This window comes from Prosopis cineraria, unplaced genomic scaffold (assembly GCF_029017545.1).
Source record: "Prosopis cineraria cultivar Desert tree isolate PC_DT_omini unplaced genomic scaffold, ASM2901754v1 PC12, whole genome shotgun sequence".
Classification (NCBI taxonomy): domain Eukaryota; kingdom Viridiplantae; phylum Streptophyta; class Magnoliopsida; order Fabales; family Fabaceae; genus Prosopis; species Prosopis cineraria.
The window spans coordinates 38,830,857-38,850,119 of record NW_026555343.1 but is presented as its reverse complement, the minus strand read 5'-3'; the positions used below and the strand labels follow the sequence as shown (position 1 = coordinate 38,850,119).

The 19,263-nt window shown below is 30.6% G+C and overlaps 1 pseudogene; it reads right to left on the bottom strand.

The window, feature by feature from the left end:
- Positions 1–7,185: 7,185 nt before the first annotated feature.
- On the bottom strand, positions 7,186–9,850 carry LOC129289455 (TMV resistance protein N-like; annotated as a pseudogene).
- Positions 9,851–19,263: the final 9,413 nt, after the last annotated feature.

Sequence of the window (19,263 nt, the reverse complement as noted above, 5' to 3'; positions counted from 1 at the left end):
TTTATTCAAGACACAATTAGATATTAAATTTGTCTACTTCTATCAATGATAGTTCAAACATTCATTCATTCATCATCTTATAAGATATTGGCTCTTTTTATTAGATCTAATCCAGTTAGTGATATCCAAATTTTTAATACCTAAATTAGCTGATATGATTTCCCTTCACACCCACATGGAAAGGAAAAGTGGTTCGAGAGCTAAATCTAGTGTGGTGACCTACATGAAGGCTTTGTAATCATCTGTTCACACACAAACCATCAAAATATGAAGACATATGCTGATAAAGGTTTTTTTTAATCAACATATGCTAAGAAAGTTCAAGAGCTATTTTGTAATTTCCCTTTTCTCTTGTCACATGTCATGTATGTAAAAGCCCTGACTCATTAAGGTTTCATGATCCCTTGTTCACACACTTTCTTCTCTACACGCCTCCTGACGTTTGTTTTATTTAATTTTAGTGTACATAAAGAACCAAAATTGATTCTTTTTCTTTATTGGAGATGAAAATATGCAATCCAACTTTAGTTGATCTCTCAGATGAGATATATAGCTTGTGAATAAAGGCATAAGATGAATCACACAATAAGATGGTGGTACATTCTTCTTAAAAAGACAGAGAGAGAGAGAGATATATACTTTATTCAATCATCACACGATAAGATGAATTCATTATACTGCTGAGACTGAGATCCAAGACAGATATTTGATGATGGTCTACTGAGAAAGGAAAAGGAAGATTGCTGAAGAAAAAACACCTGTGGGGAGAATTTCTAAGAAAGATAAATCATTTGACTTTCCAAATTCAGCCAACAAAAGCATCAAAGGAATATCTATAAGTATGAATAACAGTGATGGCCGTTAGAGACAACCATGACAACTAAAGCATAAAATGATGGTTGAGTACTCTTCATGCAGGAGATAGATGGCACGCAATGATTTAGCAATACACCTTTCATCAAAACCTCCATATCTTGCACCAATTGAAATATCTTCCTAAAGATTCTTAGTACAAACAGATACGTATGGAAGCATGCAAGTATATGATAGATTATTCAGAAAATATGCTTGCAGGCATGTATGTGTTAGTATTATGTGAGACGCAGATCATTGCTTTGCGCTTTCTTTTTCTTCTTCCTCTATAATTTTTCTTCAATGTGTTCATAACTGGATTAGCTGATGTGAACCAATCTTGTATAAATACATAGTATAAAATATTTTTATTTGTCTTCCTTCAAAAAATTAGTCTTGAAAAGAAAGTTGATAATTATAGCTAGTTATCCCTTAGAGTTTGTCTAAAATTTAATGCTTTTCTCCAAGACTACTCGCAAGTGATCATTCCACATTTATTTCATTATTGAAACTTGATGAAACAAAATAAAAGTACAAACTTTTTGCATCAAAGAATGAAAGAAGTGGAAGATGCCGATATGCAACTAAAGATTTATTTAACTTGATAATCCAGAGTAAGAAAACAACTAGCTATATAAGACATGCACTTACTGCTAAAGTAATAGAAATTAAGTATGGAGAAAAATACAACATTAATGCAGCACTTACCTTCTCTTTGGAGATGTGAAATTGATGAGATTGTGAAGGAGTGAGGAAAAAACATAGTTCTCAATCATAAAGCCCAGAACAAAGTTCATTTTGGGCTGCCTTTTGTACTACTTCTGAAGTTGTTTAAAGAAACCATTTCCCCACCAGAATGACTACAAATAACGGTAAAAGCATGAAATGGAAAAAAGGTAGGCAAAATTTAAATGATAAGGAAAATATTGCTGAAACTCCATAGTCTATACAATGAAACTAGTTTAAAAGAGAAGTACCTACTGCTACATGAGTCATTTAGAGTTCTGCAACAAGAGAAATAGCATTGGAGTTCTTTGAATAGAAACTTGCTCATAGCAGCAAGTTAAAAGGAAATCAAAGTCTGATTTGGATTTAAAAAAAGGGGATTAAATCATATAAATAATAGGTTTAAATATATTAGAGAGTATTCACTCTGTTTAAAATACAGAATAAATATTATTTCATCGTGTGAACTGAATGTATAACGGAAACTATATATTTGGATAAAATAATGCTTGAAAAAGGTACCCATAACAATTTCACAGGAATCGCATTTTGTTTCATCCAAAGTATAAATTTTAGCTATAGTTGATTCTCATAAGCATAGCATCCAAAAGCCTCCTAGAATGTATCTAAGCCGACTTTATGTTGTGGAATTATTTGATGTCTCTTTTCACTGTGGTATGAGTTCCATTTGTGATGGACTCCCCATTCTTTGATCTTCCCATTCTTCAAGTCACATGAGAAGACTCCACAGACTTCAAATGAGACCTTTGGAAAATAAGTGATGTCCTCATCATTTCTTCTTCTCTTTTTAATTACCGTTAAAATGCATTTATTGTAGTACTGATCATACCATAGAACAACATGATCTGAGTACAATTCTTTGATGGCGGAAGGACCTGATCTTTTAATTCTTTAAAAATCATCAAAGTAGCATAAGAATATCGAGTAACATGGTACAGAGGTGAACCAGGCATGAATAGAGAAAAAAGAAAAATCTAACAAATCATCAACAACCGAAGAAAGTTAAATAGTGATAGAAGCCTCTGTTGATCGATTACATCCGAATCACTCTGGAACTTTGCTACTAGGTAGAAAAAAAATACTTTCCTTAAACTTGTTAAATGCTGCTCCCTTCAATAAGGGATAAGCATTGTCCATTACATTATAAAGTGAATGCTCGTTCAATATCAGAACTGTCTCCAGTAAGATACAATTATCTAGAAATAAATATGTCAGCGATGATGGAAGTGCTAGTATAGCCTCCCATAATGCCGCAAGGAAATCCTCCGAAGTGTTGGAAGTTTTTGCCCAAATGTAGCTGATAAAAAAATTATCTCCAATGACATGCAATCATCCAGAGATAAATGTTCAAGTGATGGTGTAAGTGTTGGCATGGATCGAAGCATCCCATAATTCCGCAAGGAAATCCTCTAAAGTAATAGAAGTTCTTGCTTAGATGTAGTTGAAAAGGAAATTGTCTCTAGTGACATGCAATCATCTAGAACTAAATATCTCAGTGATCGTGGAAGTGCTAGTATAGATCGAAGCTTCTTACAATTCTTCAAGGAAATCCCCTGAAGTAATGGAAGTTCTTGCCCAGATGTTGTTAGAAAGGAAATTGTCTCCAGTGACATGCAATCATTCAGAGATAAATGTTTAAGTAATGGTGGAAGTGCTGGTATGGATCGAAGCCTCCCACAATTCTTCAAGAAAATCACCCCAAGTAATAGAAGTTCTTGCCCAAATGTAGTTGGAAAGGAAATTGTCTCCAGTGACATGCAATCATCCAGATCTAAATCTCTCAATAATGGTGGAAGTGCTGGTATGGATCGAAGCCTCCCACAATTCCGCAAGGAAATATTCCAAAGTAATAGAAGTTCTTGCCCAGATGTAGTTGAAAAGGAAATTGTCTCTAGTGACATGCAATTATACAGAACTAAATATCTCAGTGATGGTGGAAGTACTGGTATAAATCGAAGCCTCCCACAATTCTACAAGGAAATCACCCCAAGTAATAGAAGCTCTTGCCCAGATGTAGTTAGAAAGGAAATTGTCTCTAGTGACATGCAATCTTTCAGAGATAAATGTTCAAGTGATGGTGGAAGTGCTGGCATGGATCGAAGCCTCCTACAATTTTGTAAGGAAATCTCCCTAAGTAATGAAAGTTCTTGCCCAGATGTAGATGAAAAGGAAATTATCTCCAATGACATGCAATAATCCAGAACTAAATATCTCAGTGATCGTGGAAGTGCTGGTATAGATCGAAGCCTCCCACAATTTTGTAAGGAAATCCTCTGAAGTAATGGAAGTTCTTGCCCAGATGTAGTTGGAAAGGAAATTGTCTCTAGTGATATGCAATCATCTAGAGATAAATGTTTAAGTGATAGTAGAAGTACTGGTATGGATTGAAGCCTCCCATAATTCCATAAGGAAATCTCCCTAAGTAATGGAAGTTCTAGCCTAAATGTACTTGAAAAGGAAATTGTCTCCAGGGACATGGAATCATCCAGAACTAAATATCTCAGTAATCGTGAAAGTGCTGGTGTTAAACTCTAGAAGTTCAAGTTATTTCATCACATTTTCCTTAAATTCTAATCCATTTTAGTTCAATTATATATGTTTTTATTGCCCAAATTAGGAAAATGTGCATTTTGTTCTAGGCTTGTGTTCTTAGCTTTAATTTGATATTTTTAGCCTAATTTTATGTTATTTTAATTGAAGTTTTGATTAGAAGCATTTCTGAGGCTTTGTGGAGGTTTTTGGAAGGCTTTTGGATGAAGAAATCAAGAGCAAAATGAATAATTTTTGCTAGTTGTAAAAACAGTACAGAACTGCCAAAGTCGTCCCAAAGTCGTGACTTTCGTTCGCGACTTTTGCCATTGTCAGAAAAACGCTGCATTTCATTTATCAGAAATTAGTTGGCTAGGATACATATAAGCTGAGAGCTCAACCCAGAACTCATTCTTCAGACTTTTAGACACTTTTGGAGCTTGGTTGTGCTAGGGTTTAGGCATTGGAAGAGTTGGGATCAAGAGATTGAAGCTTTAAAGACATTTGGAGCTTATTTTCTTTAGTTTTTCTATTCCTCTTCCCTTTCCTCTCTTGTAATCTAAAATGGGTCTACTTATTTTGTATATTTGTAGCTTGTGGATGATTATGAGTAGTTAAACCCTTTGTTCTAGGATTATTTGGAACTCTTGTATGGATTAATACTATATTTTTCCTCTCTTTTTGTGATTAATGATATATATGTATTTATTTTACTCTTTTCTTAATGCTTCTACATGATTGGCCACCATTTAGATGTTGGGTTCACTTAATTGATGCTTGAAAGGGCTAGGTTGAGTGTAGAACTTGGGTAATATTGTGCAAGAACTTGATATTTGCATGTTGAATGGATGGTTTTGCTAGTAAGATAGAGATATACTTGCTAGCCTTGCATAGCCACATTAGGATTGGTGTTTAAAATTGAGTTTTATTAATTGTAACAAGAAATTGGGCAATTAATTTAACTAAACACTTGTTCATGACTTGAGAGAGCTTGTCCAAGTATTTTTTAGAACCCTAGGTTAGCACTTATTTTATTAAAAGCATTTATTAGAGGAGCTAATTTTGGTATTATAAAATGCAAAGGGGCTAAATAATCCTAGGTCCTAAATTGTGTTGGAAGTTTGTGAATCACTCACTTTTTTTATTTTCTAGTGTTAGTTTCATTTGCAAAATCATTTTTACCTAACTATATGTAGCTCAACTTGATCAAGTTTATTTAGTCTTTTACTTGATCATTGCTTTTGGACAAATCCTCGAGGGAACGATACTTTACTTTCATTATATTACTTGCTACAACCCGTGCATTTGCGGAGAGCAACAGCTGGTATAGATTGAAGCCTCCCACAATTCTGTAAGGAAATCTCCCTAAGTAATGGAAGTTCTTGCCCAGATCTAGTTGAAAAGGAAATTGTCTTCAGTGACATGCAATCTTTCAGATATAAATGTTCAAGTGATGATGGAAGTGCTGGTATGGATCGAAGCCTCCCACAATTCCACAAGGAAATCCTCTGAAGTAATGAAAGTTCTTTCCCAGATGTAGTTGATAAGGAAATTGTCTCCAGTGACATGCAATCATTTAAAAATAAACCTCTCAGTAATAGTAAAACTGCTAGTATAGATCGAAGCCTCCCACAATTCTTCAAGAAAATCACCCCAAGTAATAAAAGTTCTTGCCTAAATGTAGTTGGAAAGGAAATTGTCTTCAGTGACATGCAATCATCCAGAAATAAATGTTCAAGTGATGGTAAAAGTGCTGGTATGGATTGAAGCCTCCCATAATTCTATAAGGAAATCTCCTTAAGTAATGGAAGTTCTTACCCAAATGTAGTTGTAAAGGAAATTATCTCCAGTGACATGTAATCATCCAGATCTAAATCTCTCAGTAATAGTGGAAGTGTTGGTATGGATCAAAGCCTTCCACAATTCTGCAAGGAAATATTCCAAAGTAATGGAAGTTCTTGCCCAAATGTAGTTGAAAAGGAAATTGTCTCCAATGACATTCAATTATGCAGAACTAAATATCTCAATGATGGTATAGATTGAAGCCTCCCACAATTCCACAAGAAAATCACCCCAAGTAATAGAAGCTCTTGCTCAAATGTAGTTAGAAAGAAAATTGTCTCTAGTGACATGCAATCTTTCAAAGATAAGTGTTCAAGTAATGGTGGAAGTACTGGCATAAATCGAAGCATCCTGTTGTGAAAGGATACCTCATGCAAATATGACCAAGCGCCAATAGTGTCAGGGACTTTGAGGAAGGAGATGGAAAAAGGGACTTTAAAGAAGCCACTGCATCCTGCCATAAATAGATCTCGTAACGAAAGCAAGACATCAAATAAGATTTTTGGCTTTGAGCTTTGATTCATTTGTCTACAATCAAGATTGGGCTCTCCAAAAAATCTCAGGCAAGGTAACTCATTCACGGGAAGAATCTCTAGTCCACAACAATCTAGTATGACCCTTCTTAACTCCTTAAGACTTCCAATTGATGAGTGCAATATTTTGACATTTGAAGATACTAAATCCCAATCTGTCATTTCCTTTGATGCCAACTGTGATTCCTTTTTGACACTAAAGCTGAAACTAACATCAAAGTTTCTATGAGATTTGAAACTACTCTCCCTATGTATGGTCTCTTTGAAGTGAACTAGATTTAAAGCAACAATCATGGAAAGAGATAAGAAATGTCCATTGACATTACAAAAACTTTCCAAAGAACAATCATCCACCCATTCATACTCCTGTACTATCGGGAGATCAAGCAACTGCATTGATCTGTAGAGATTTATTCTCTTGAAAATCACAAAATCTTGAAACAATTAAACAAGAGAGATCATATGAGAAAATTTAAAAATTTTCATGAAAGTTAAGAAAAATAGAGATACAAAAACATCTACTTGCATATCCTCCCATTGATTCTTAGCATAGTTGTTTGGCACAGAAAGCCCAACATGCTTTTTAGGATGAAAACTGGAAGGCGGAGAAGCTGAGGGGTATCCATGCCACTCCAGAGACCTTCACCCGTTAGAGAATGACTCATGACTTGTTGGACAGGGCACATGATAAGTTCCCACTTAGAAGGGAGAGTGGAATTTGAGAAATCTAAGATCAGTCATCTTTTTTAAAGTGTTGGCGCTGTGTTGTAAATATTCAATGTGACAGGCATGTAACACCATGCCTTTAACTACACAACGTCCCTGAAAAATAAAGCACATTTATAAAAAAAATTAAGTAAATGGCATCAAACTAGCTGCTGCTTGTACAAAAATAATTTGAAGGTAGAAGTTAGGACACATTTCTCTTACCATGTTATCCTTTAACACTTTGTGCACTTCCTCAATGTCCTTCAATCGACTATGCCTGCCAGGGACTTTTGGACATTCTTGACGCACTATTTCCCAACCCATTTCTTGAATCAAGTCATGCATTTGTATTGTGCTACCATTTGAGATGGTTATAAGAGCTTTATCCAAAAGACTATCAATTCCACTGGCTGCAGAAAAGTAAGTAGCGTCAAGTAGCCTCATGACATGATCTTTATGTTCTCCCTTGAAAAAGAATGCAATGTCCAGAAATATTCCTTTTCTTCATATTCTAATTCATCATAGCTCACTTTCAACACATTTTGGATTTTCCCTTTGGGATACACCTCGAGTTTTCTCAATTTACTCTCCTATATTTCTACACTTTTAGAATGAAGACTTGAACCCAAAACTTCTAAAGCTAAAGGGATACCTTTGGCATAAGTAATTACTGCCTTTTTTGAAAGTCGTTCATATCCATTTTCAGGAATGCATTTGTTAAAGGCTTTTAAGCTGAAAAGTTTAAGGGATTCTTCAAAGTTCAATTCCTTGACCTCATGTATAGCATGAACTCCTCCACTAGTAAGCACATGCTTGTTTTGGGTTGTTATAATGACTCTGCTACCTATTCCAAAGCGAATTCCCTCTCTAACCAGATGGCTCAGTTGCTTTGGAGTGCTCACGTCATCAAACACTACAAGAACTTTTTTCCAACTCAATCTTTCCCTGTGCCGAGCTGATTTTCCCTCAAGTAGTTCAGACAAAAGTTTATTTCTCAAGCAATCCAATCCACGCTTGTCTATTGATTCTTCTCTCACATTTTGCAGGAAGCAGCAGCCTTCAAATCGGGAAGAGAATTTGTCAAATACAGCCTGGGCAATGGTTGTTTTTCCTATGCCAGGCATGGCCCAAATTCCAATGAATTTAACTGATCTAGCCTCCATTTCCAATAATGATTCAATACATGCAAGGTTTCGATCAATTCCTACCAGGCCTGTTGATTCACTAGGGTAGATTTGATCCAACTTTTCCAAGATACCTTTGACAATATCCTCAATGAGTTCAACTTCGTTGCTGGATTAGATAAAGAAGGGGGAAATTAATTAAGGACTTTCTATGTAAAACGGTTGTCAGAAAATTAATTAATATAAGAAATCCCATCCACAAAATGATGACACCCTCTAAGGCCACATTCCTGATATCAATGTTACTGCAATCGGCATCAATGCATTAACATCTGATGCAGCGAATCACAAAAACACCCAGCAACGTTTTTGACTTTATTGGATATTATTAGAAAAGAACTCCTCAAGGTAAATGCAATTGGATACTCCTGAATGGAACGGAACTTTTAGGATCCAGTATGGAATTTTTGCAGAAATGTATGGACAAATCAACAGCCAAAAATTCTCATGCAAAACAATCTCTAGGTTCTACGAAATAAAGATAAAATAGAAGTTCTGGGTGTAAATTAAGCAGCCAGCTAGAAGGACAAGTTAAAAAACGCGCTTGAGAGAAAAGAAAAGAGAAGACTTACTTATATTTGGATGAATCATAGCCAGATAGATCAGCAGCTTTCTTCAAAGATGATCTCCAACTCTGCACCAGAACCTCCTGAAACCTCAATTCATGTTTAGCAAATGCATTTGCACAAGTGCCTCTTTGATGCCTTACATCTGAAGGATCGATGTTGAGGAAAACAGGTAAAACAATTTGTTGGTTCTTTTTCATGCACTCAATTATTTTCTCAAGCTCATCCAAGCACCACCTTGAAGAAGCATAGTTCTGTGAAAATATGATGAGTGAAATTTTCGATTCTTCAATTGCTCCAAAAAGTGAGGATGATATTTCATCTCCTCTGTTCAGATTCTCATCCACAGATTTTAATTTGCTCCTGACGTAGTTCCTTCACTAAATGGCTCAGAAAGCCACGTCTGGTGTCCAAGCCTCTGAAGCTGATGAACACATCATGGAAGGAAGAAGAGGAAGAAGCCATTATTGGAGAAGGAGGAGGTCAAAACTGGAAAGTGTGTGTTGATTCTTGAAAGATTTGAACTTCAATGTGTAGGATTCCCTCAACAGGAGAATGCAACAATCGGTTTCTTCTCCAGAAACTGCAGCAAGTCTTTCTGCAAGAAAACCATTCGAAGTAAACGCAGAAGTAAACTAAAGAAAATAAAAGGGAATATGTAGTTCTCGAGATCTTAACCACCAACTTGAATAAAATTAGACAGAGCTGTTAGGTAATGTATAGGATTATTTCTAATCATAATACCCGACCAGAATCAACCTTGTGAACTAATGGTGATTGCAAGAAGGTTGATCTGGTTATTACGACGAGTTTGCTTTTGCAACTTCTGGGAAGTTTCCGTCCTTTTGGGTATCTCATTAGAAATATTGTACTAACATGATAAATTGAAGCTTATCTTTGATTGATTGTGTGACTGTGAGTATAGTAGTGACGGTACATATAGGAGCAGGATACAATATTATTTAATAGATTAATGAGTAAACAAGACCTTAAATTATTGTTTGAAAATTATCCTAAATTTTGAACTCTTAATATATATAAAATAAAATTTAAATTTTGTAAATTTATAATAAAATAAACCTTAATTATTAACTTTTTAATACCGTTACTATTCACGCAGGTACTGTTAAAGGTTTATTTTCCTACTAATTTAATCTGACTATTACAATACCTACGTGAATAGTAATGACATTAAAAAAAGTTAACAATCAAGTTTATTTTACTATGAATTTAAAATTTTAGAATTTATTTTGTACATTTTAAGAGTTCAGGATTTAGGATAATTTTTGAGTAAGAGTTCAGGGTCTTATTTGTTCATTAACTCTTCTTTAATATAATTACATTTTTGTTATTTATTTAAGAGAACTAAAATCCATTTTCTATTTTCCGTCTTATTAAAATAAATCTATTTTGGATGGATGAAATCATGAAACCAAACGGACTGTAATTAAGGCTTCAAAGTTCAAACGAAGCAATGCGCTCTCACAATTATTAGAGTAGCATCTACCAAAAAATTTGAATTCATTTTGCTCTCTTAATTTTTTTAATACAAATTAATGATGAGTACTTTTATCAGCGAATTATTCATTCTTTAAAATTCTGACAAAGGATGAAGAAGCTTGTTAGATTGCCAAAATAAAAAAGAACGCATCAATTGCGGTGCTGTCGGATGTTCCAACATTAACATGTTCAAGAGACGTGTGATACCAATATTTTGGCTATGAAAGGTGTATCGAATTCTCTTTGCTCAATTCTCTTTACATCATTTTATTAGAATCAATCATGTTTAAAATATTATTGAGCATTAAATATGAATATCTCTCTTATTATATATTTAAATATTAATTTATCATATTATAAAGGACCAGCTTCTTTCATTAGATCTAACGTCCACTTTTTATTGGCTTAGTTGTTTGGTCGTATTATTTGTACAAGGAAATCACATTATTGATCCATTTTGAATTGGTTTTATAAATTGCATACAACGGCAAACAAATGTCCAGTTCATAGAAAAATTGATATTTGTCTACTTCTTTTTTTCTTGGTTGACGAACAATGATTTCTATGTCTAAAGCACTATAAAATTATAGCAGTGCAGACGTCTCCGTTCCGTGAAAGTCAAATGAAGACCACGATAAATAATGATTTCTGCTCATGTCCGAGAGAATGTTGTGTGATGTCATCATTTCTTTGTCTAAAGCAATAACAATAAAATCCAAAAAAAGAAAATATTAGGAAAAATTGCCATGGAAAACTTCACCATGTATTATCTAATAATTTAAAAACCGGACTGGGATGATTGAACTATTAACTGAAGCTATTAACTGCTTGTTTGGATTAAAATACTGTTTTTATAATTGAATAAGATTGGATTGAAGTTGAGTTACTATTAAGCCAAAAATCAAAGCGTTTTTTAGAAAAACTGAATATTTTTAAATATAATATTTAAAAAAGCTTAAAAATTTAAAAAATTCAAAAATTAAATCACACTAAAACTGTTATTTTTGGACAACTAACATGTATAAAATATGATTTGAGATCATTTTCTATAAAAATATTGACAATTATATATGCAAATATAAATACTTTTGATTTTACTTATTTATAATTTAATCAATATTCACCAATATTGGACAAATTATAAAATTATAGTTTGTAATATTATTAATTTATAGTCATGTCATTTTATTAATATACTATAGATTTTTTGTATTTATTTTATATAGCATTTAATATTATTTTTATTTAATTATTACATCACCAATTTGGCTATTGATCCAATCCGATTGGATCATGTGAACAGCTGACCTTTTTGATTTACTATCCAGTCTAATTCTAAAAACATTAGTATTAACTATTACCTGTTGAAAAGGAGTTGGAAGAGATTTAGGATTGAAGTTCTTTACAGGCAATAATTGTTGGGGACTAAATGATAAAAATACCCTTATTGATATAAAAAAAAGAAGCAAAAGTCGAGCAAGGTCATTCATTGTTAATATTTTGCACAAGGTCCTTTATTATTAATAATTTCTTATCAACACTTAATACAATGTTCTTCATGACAATGTATTAATTTAGAATGCTAGAAGTAAAGGTTTTCAATTATATGTAGAATTCTTTTGCTATATGCATTTGGATTTCAATTATATGCTAGAGAACTTTCATTTATTAAAATACATCTTTTAATATTTTGAAAATTATTAACTTAGATGATGTTACATGTTGTTATTCAAATATCACATATGCATATTTAAAATTTTTTTTTATGAAAATATCAAAGAATGTTCTGAAAATGCAAATAGTTATTTTGAAAATGCATATGAATATTCTTAAAACACAAATAATTATTTTGAAAATGCATTTAAATATTCTAAAAAAAGAAAATAGTTATTCTGAAAACTTTCTCATGTTTCATGAAAAGATCTGTGGATATTTAAAAAGAATATTTATTTTAATCCTATTTATAAAATTCTTCAATTATTATATTTATTTTTTTGCTCTTATTAAATGTTTAAAAGGTTATTAAATGTTATATTAGTATTTTATTTTTAACATGTGTACATTTAATAAAGATAAAGTTAAAAAGTCATTAAATTTTTAGACAAAGTTAATGAAATTTAAAATTTTTATTAATTTCAGATAACTTTTTTGAAATGATTTATAAATAAGATTAAAGAAAGTAATACTAATAAAATCTTGAAGGAGAAAATTAATTAATGATAGTTAGGCTTTTAATAAAATATTTTAAAAAAATAAATTTTAAATATTGATCCTTATAATTATAAATAAAGAGTGACATTTAAAATTATAATATTACATTTTAAATCAAAATTTTTAAATTTATAATCATTTGAAGCAATATTTATAATTTACTTTAGCAAAAATCTAACTTGTCATTATTTTTTTAAAAGTTAACTGTCATTCCCCCGCAATTCCTTGCACCAAAATAATTGTATATAATGACCACTATATATAAATGCTTTAAGCTATATATATATATATATATATATATGAGTGTGCGCTTTATGCTCTCTTCTTTTTCACCATCACTTTCGCAAGTCTCAACGACCTCTTTTTCTTTCAGCAATAGTATTTATTTTTGCTCAAAAGAAGAAATTAATAATGGAGAGGTCACCAAGAAAAGAAGCAGACTTGAATGACACGGTCTTTATTGTTTGCTTTGAAATCGTATTCCCCGTCCGATTATTAGCATTGCTCTGTCTTTGTGGTCACTCGTCACTTGACTGTTCGTGGAACTTTCATTCAACTTCCAAAGTAACTTGGCCATCGTTTCTTCACACAACAGAAATATGTGAAGGATTTTTTTTCTTTTTTTAAAAAAATTGGTTAAATGGTGGCTCCAATTTAAACTAATTAAAATTTTAAAAAAATTATACCATTTAAAAAATTATATTTCTTTAAAAAACATGCATTAAAATTCTTATTCTGTGATATTAGATTGCATAATAAATTACATATAATTGCAATAAAAAATGAAATAATATATATATATATATATATATATTCCCTCCTGACCATAATATAAGATATCTTTTAATAGTTTTGTTTAGTTCAAAATATAGGATATCAAATAATTTTTATATTTATTTTTTTAACTATACCGCTATTTCGTTTATTACTCTTTTTCAAAAGAATCATAGATTAAAATCTTAATTACTCTTATCAAAATTCTTATATAGTATATTTAATAAGGATATAAATGAAAACATATGGACATTTTTAAAAATTTAAAATTTCAACTAACATTATTCATAAATTATAAATTAGTTAATTATGATGTATATTATGATTCAAATAAAGTATATGTCTATATGTAAAACCGTAACTTTATTTATGTCACCTTAGACATAGCTTTATTTTTGTAGGTTATAAGTCCACTTACACAACATAATTCAATTTTTCTGGATGATCATTTGAATTTCAACTTTGGAATTAAGGTATTATCCAACAACACAAATAAATGTACATATTAACTTGTTTTTTGGATACAATAGGGAAAGAAAAACACAAACTCAAACACTACATATTTAGAGCTTCCATAAACCTTCTCCACATTCAAAGCAAAGGAAGCCAAGAAATCTGCATATTTAGAGCCAGTTTAGTTTCTTTTTTCAAGAACTGCTTTCTATTTTTTAAACAAATAAGAACATTAAAAAACTTATTTAAATAAGTGTTTTGGAAATAATTATTTTCAAAACTGTTCACATTTTTTGATTTTAAAACAAAAAAATGAAAATATCTTAAAATTAATTTCATTTTATTTTTATTGTTTTTTAAACGCACTGCATTTGATTAGTGAAAAATATAATATATTTAACCAATTTTTATCATAAACTATCACCATTAATCTCTTATAATCACTACTATCAGCTTATTTTTTTTAATTCTAAGACTATTTTTAAATTAACATAACCAAACATATTTTTATTTTGTTTTGTTTTGAAAAACAATTCTAAAAGTTATATTATAAAAAAAATTTTTATAACCAAAAAAAAAAACCAAACAAGCTTTAATCCCTTCACGATTGACATGCTCCACTTGCAAATCCCCGCTTAAAAGAGAATTGATCAATGCAATAAGCCTACTACTCACGTTAACCCACGTGGTAACAAATATCCTCCGTGTAACTTAACAGACACTCACGCCAAGGCTGCCTAAGCTTTTAGCAGTTCCATCACAGTTCAGATTCACCCAGCCCATTGGTGGTTTCTGCCAATGCATATAGATTCACTTGTTCATCAGGCATCTGTTGAAATTTTATAATATAACAATAATAAGTTTTATTCTATTAGGTGAAATCAGATTTAGTAAAATTTTATACGTCTTTAATAATTTACCTTTAAGATACAGAAATATGTTAAACTCTAATTCTAATATAACTTTGTTTTTTTTTTTTTGTTTCTTTGTACGATCTTTTCCGTGACATTTTATTTTGTTAAAAAAAACAGAGAATTAATTAAGGCCTTAATTAGGCAAATAAACGACTTTCAACCCATTTATATCCCTATCTCAACTTAATCCAATGATTTTATTTGTCTAATTAAGGTTTTAGTTAGACAAATAAAAATGTCTTCTAACCCACATGAGTAGTAACAGTTGGGCGTACAGTAAGATACACTCGTTTCACGGCCCTGAGGTACAAGAAATAGACTTCTTAATGCTCTTCCTCCATTATTTGTCTCCACGTTTACCACTGAATGAGCGAAGACAGAGGAAGTAGTTAGGCTTCAAACATTTTAATCTCAAATAATGAAACTCACACACGCACACACACACACATATTGTGAGACCATTTTCATAGATTAATAATAGAATAAATAATGACATGAAGCCAAAGAAATGAAATATGAGGTGGGAACAAAGTACAGTATTTGAGCGGATCAAAGCCTCCACATATATCTTACACCCATTAGAATATAATCGTGAAGGTTTATAAATGATAAACAAATGAAGTGGAATCACCTTTAATCAGTCAGGGATTCTTTATGTGAACAGGTATGAAAGGCGAAAGCATGTCCGACACCGATTTGAATAAAAAATAACTCGCATGTGCTCATAATTGGATCGGCTTATACCTAAGTCAACACTGTATAATATGTAAGCTATATAAACAAGTGAAATGCATATTATATAACATCTAAATTTCTTTTCCTTGTAAATTTATCTCATGCACAGCGTGTTTATAATTCCCCCAAGAAGAAATTAATAATGGAATGGAGAAGTCACCAAGAAAAGAAGCAAACTTGAATGACACGGTTTTGTTGTTTACTTCAAACCCTGTTGCTTGTCCTCTTGTTGTATTGCTCTGCTTTTGTGGTCACTACATATAGTTCGTGGAACTTTTATTCAAGCTACATAGTAACCCGCCCATAGTTTCTTACTATCTTCGCACAACGGAAACGTGTGAAGGATTATATATATATATATATATATATGTTCATGATATTACGCTGTACTTAATGACTATGAGATTATCTTGTGTGATTTTTACTCTGCCTATATATAAAAAAGAAAATCCCATATATTTTTTCTCATAATATATACATGATATCACAAAACGTAGGGGGTTTTTGATGCTTTGTTTAAAATGTTCTAAGATATTTGTAATGATGGAGCAAGGAGTTTGAGACCGGCTATAAGATTCAATATAGACTCAATGTTTTGTTTTACAACACATAGTTGAATAATGTATTTTTTTCTAGATGAATTCTAATTCCTAAATATCACTTGATTGTCTTTTATCAAACCAAAATGTAGGAAAGTATAGTGAATAATGAATTAGTGTGCCCATCTTTTGATAAACCCCCCTTGAATAAATGCCTTAACTTAGTTTATTTTGACAAAAAATTATAATATTTTTATATTTTTTTAATTACATGAAGTTTATGTAAATAAATCAATGATCCCATTACTAATAAAATAATAGCGCATAAACATTTGTTTTATGTAACGTAATGATAAACGGGAGGAAGTTATAATCTTATATTTTTTTCCGCTTTCGATGTTTTTATTTTATTTTATTAGTAATAGTAATTATTTTGTTTTCAATAATTATTTTATTGTCGGTGCCCCTACCATGTTCATAACAAATATTGATAAATCTTTTGATTTGTACAACAATACCCAATTTATTTGATTGTTGCTCGAGTGATGTCAAAGATCCATTGAGGGTAAGAAAATTTTAACTCCTAAAATTTCAATTATGTTGTTAGAATCAATTTTTCCATTCAGCATTTACAATTTTAATCATTAATTATATTATTTTTTGATGGGACGATAAATTAGAATCAAGTTCAAAATCTTTATAATATTAGTTATATTTTCCTAAACTTGATTTCATTTATGAATCTAGAGTACATAACAATTGAGATTTGAAAATATGGGCTTTTTATTAGAAACTCGCCAAACACAATTTTAAATGTTATTTATGGAGAAACATTATCCAAATATTTATAAAGTTCAATTTAGAATCAATTTGTATTATCTCTAAATTTATTTTATGAGTTAATTATTTTTATTTAATAACAATTCATTCTAGATGTTAAGTAAATCTCATTATTTATTTAAATTATTTTTAAAAATTTTCACATCTTATACATAACATAATTCATATACTAGTTTTTAATCAAAATACACCATTAATAAGTTTGTTATTGTCGCTAAATTAATATTATTTTTTATATTTTTTTATTTATTAGGATGTTTTATTTAAAAGTGAAGGTTTGATGGGTTTATTTATTAAAAAAATTATTTTTTTGAAAAAACTTATTAATTATCTATGAAAAAAAATTAAAATATTTTATATTTTTGAAGTGAAGGATAGCATATGTTATTTAGGACTCAAGTCTCTAATAGAATTACGTACATTGACTTCATAATAAAGTTGTGCACTTTGTTATTATCTTTTTTAAAAAGAATTTAAATTTAAATTTATTATATTATGAGAGATTAGTTTTTTTACTTTAGCTTATTTGAATGATTCTTAAAAATATATTCAAACCATATTTATTGAATATTTTTTTCAAAATCAAAAAATAATTAAATTTTTTAATTAAATTTTTGTTAAATATAAACTGAAAATCAAACATACAACTAATCCCCTGTTGGTTATCGGTGGAGATGTTTGGTCATATTATTTGTATCAGGAAATCACAGTCTTGACTCATTTTGAATTGGTCAGACAAATTGCTGACAAAGGCAAACAAAAGTCCAGTTGATAGAATTACTGATATTGGCCGAAATGATTGACTATGGAATAGGGAATGTCATGTCATGATTTGTTTGTTTCTTGTTTTTCCTCTTAGTAGACGAACAATGATTTCTTCTGTGTCTAAACTCTAAAGCACTATAAAAAGCCAAGCTATTACAGGTGCTATGCTATACTGTGACCTAAAGCACTGTAAAAAGAGTGTGAACGCCTCGTCTAAGTCAGACAAATAATGCTTTCTACTTCCTTCTCTTTGACCCCTACTCTCTCAGCCACGTCTTTTCCTTTCAACAATGTTTTGCTCAAAAGAAGAAATAAATAACGAAGAAGTAACCACGAAAAGAAGCAAACTTGAATGACGCGGTTTTATTGATTCCTTTTTTTTTTTTTACCAGCAGTTTTAATTGTTTCCTTGAAACCGCATTCTTGGTCCTATTATTAGCTTTGTTCTGTTTTTGTGGTCACCTGCAGGGATGTTCACGGAATATGATAGTAAAAGAACACTCGTGTCTTGTGTCTTATTTAAAAAAAAAATTAAATTAAATTTTTATCCTGTATTTTGTTAGGAGTCAATATGAGATTGAAACAAGATTAAAATATCCCATCATTTTGATAAATCAAATAATATAGTAGAAAAGCCTGGACTATATAATTCATTAAAATCTTAAATCACATAATTTATTAAATTTAAAATTAAAACAACATGAGTACATAAATCATAATAAATTAGAGTTAATTATTGAATTACATCAATTACAGCTACAAGTGTATAACATTATAATAGCAATTACAAATGATTTTTAAATTATAAGAGTAACATAATCGACAAACTGGACACAACATCAATTCATTGTTCTTCTTTCTTAGTTGAGATATGCTAAGCTAATTATTCTTTAAAAAATAGAGCCAGAAATGTGATATAAAAAAAGTTATTAAATAGATAGATATAAGAATAAATTATATTAATATAATTAATATATTATAAAGAAATATATTATCTTGTACTGCTTATTCTATATTATTAAAATTATCGATATAAAAACTTTTAATTTTAAATAAAAATTGAACGTATTAAAATTATAATTGATATAATTAATATAAATATAAATTATATTAATATAATTAATATTTTTAATGTATATTATCTAAATAAAAAAAATATACACAAAATATTTAGGACAGTATAGGATGTCTTGATAATAACCCTCTGTCTTGTTTCATTCTGAATCACTTTCTCATCCCATCTTAATTGTTTTTAAGCTGAGATGAAATCAGATCAATTGAAATGTATACAAGTTAAATTGCTTGATAGTTCGTGGAACTTTCATTCAAGTTGCAAATTATCTGGCCCATGGTTTCTTCACACAATTGAAATACGACGGTACATACAGTGGCGCAGTACAGTATTTTTAAATAATAATAATAATAATTAATAATGCCATGCAGTTTGTTGACCCTTGACTCGTCACTTTACGACTTTCATTTCACTGTGCTACAAAAAAGCGTGCGAGCTCTTTTTGGCATTTGGACAAAAAAATTAAAAAATCATAATTTTTAATTCGTACACTTACTCA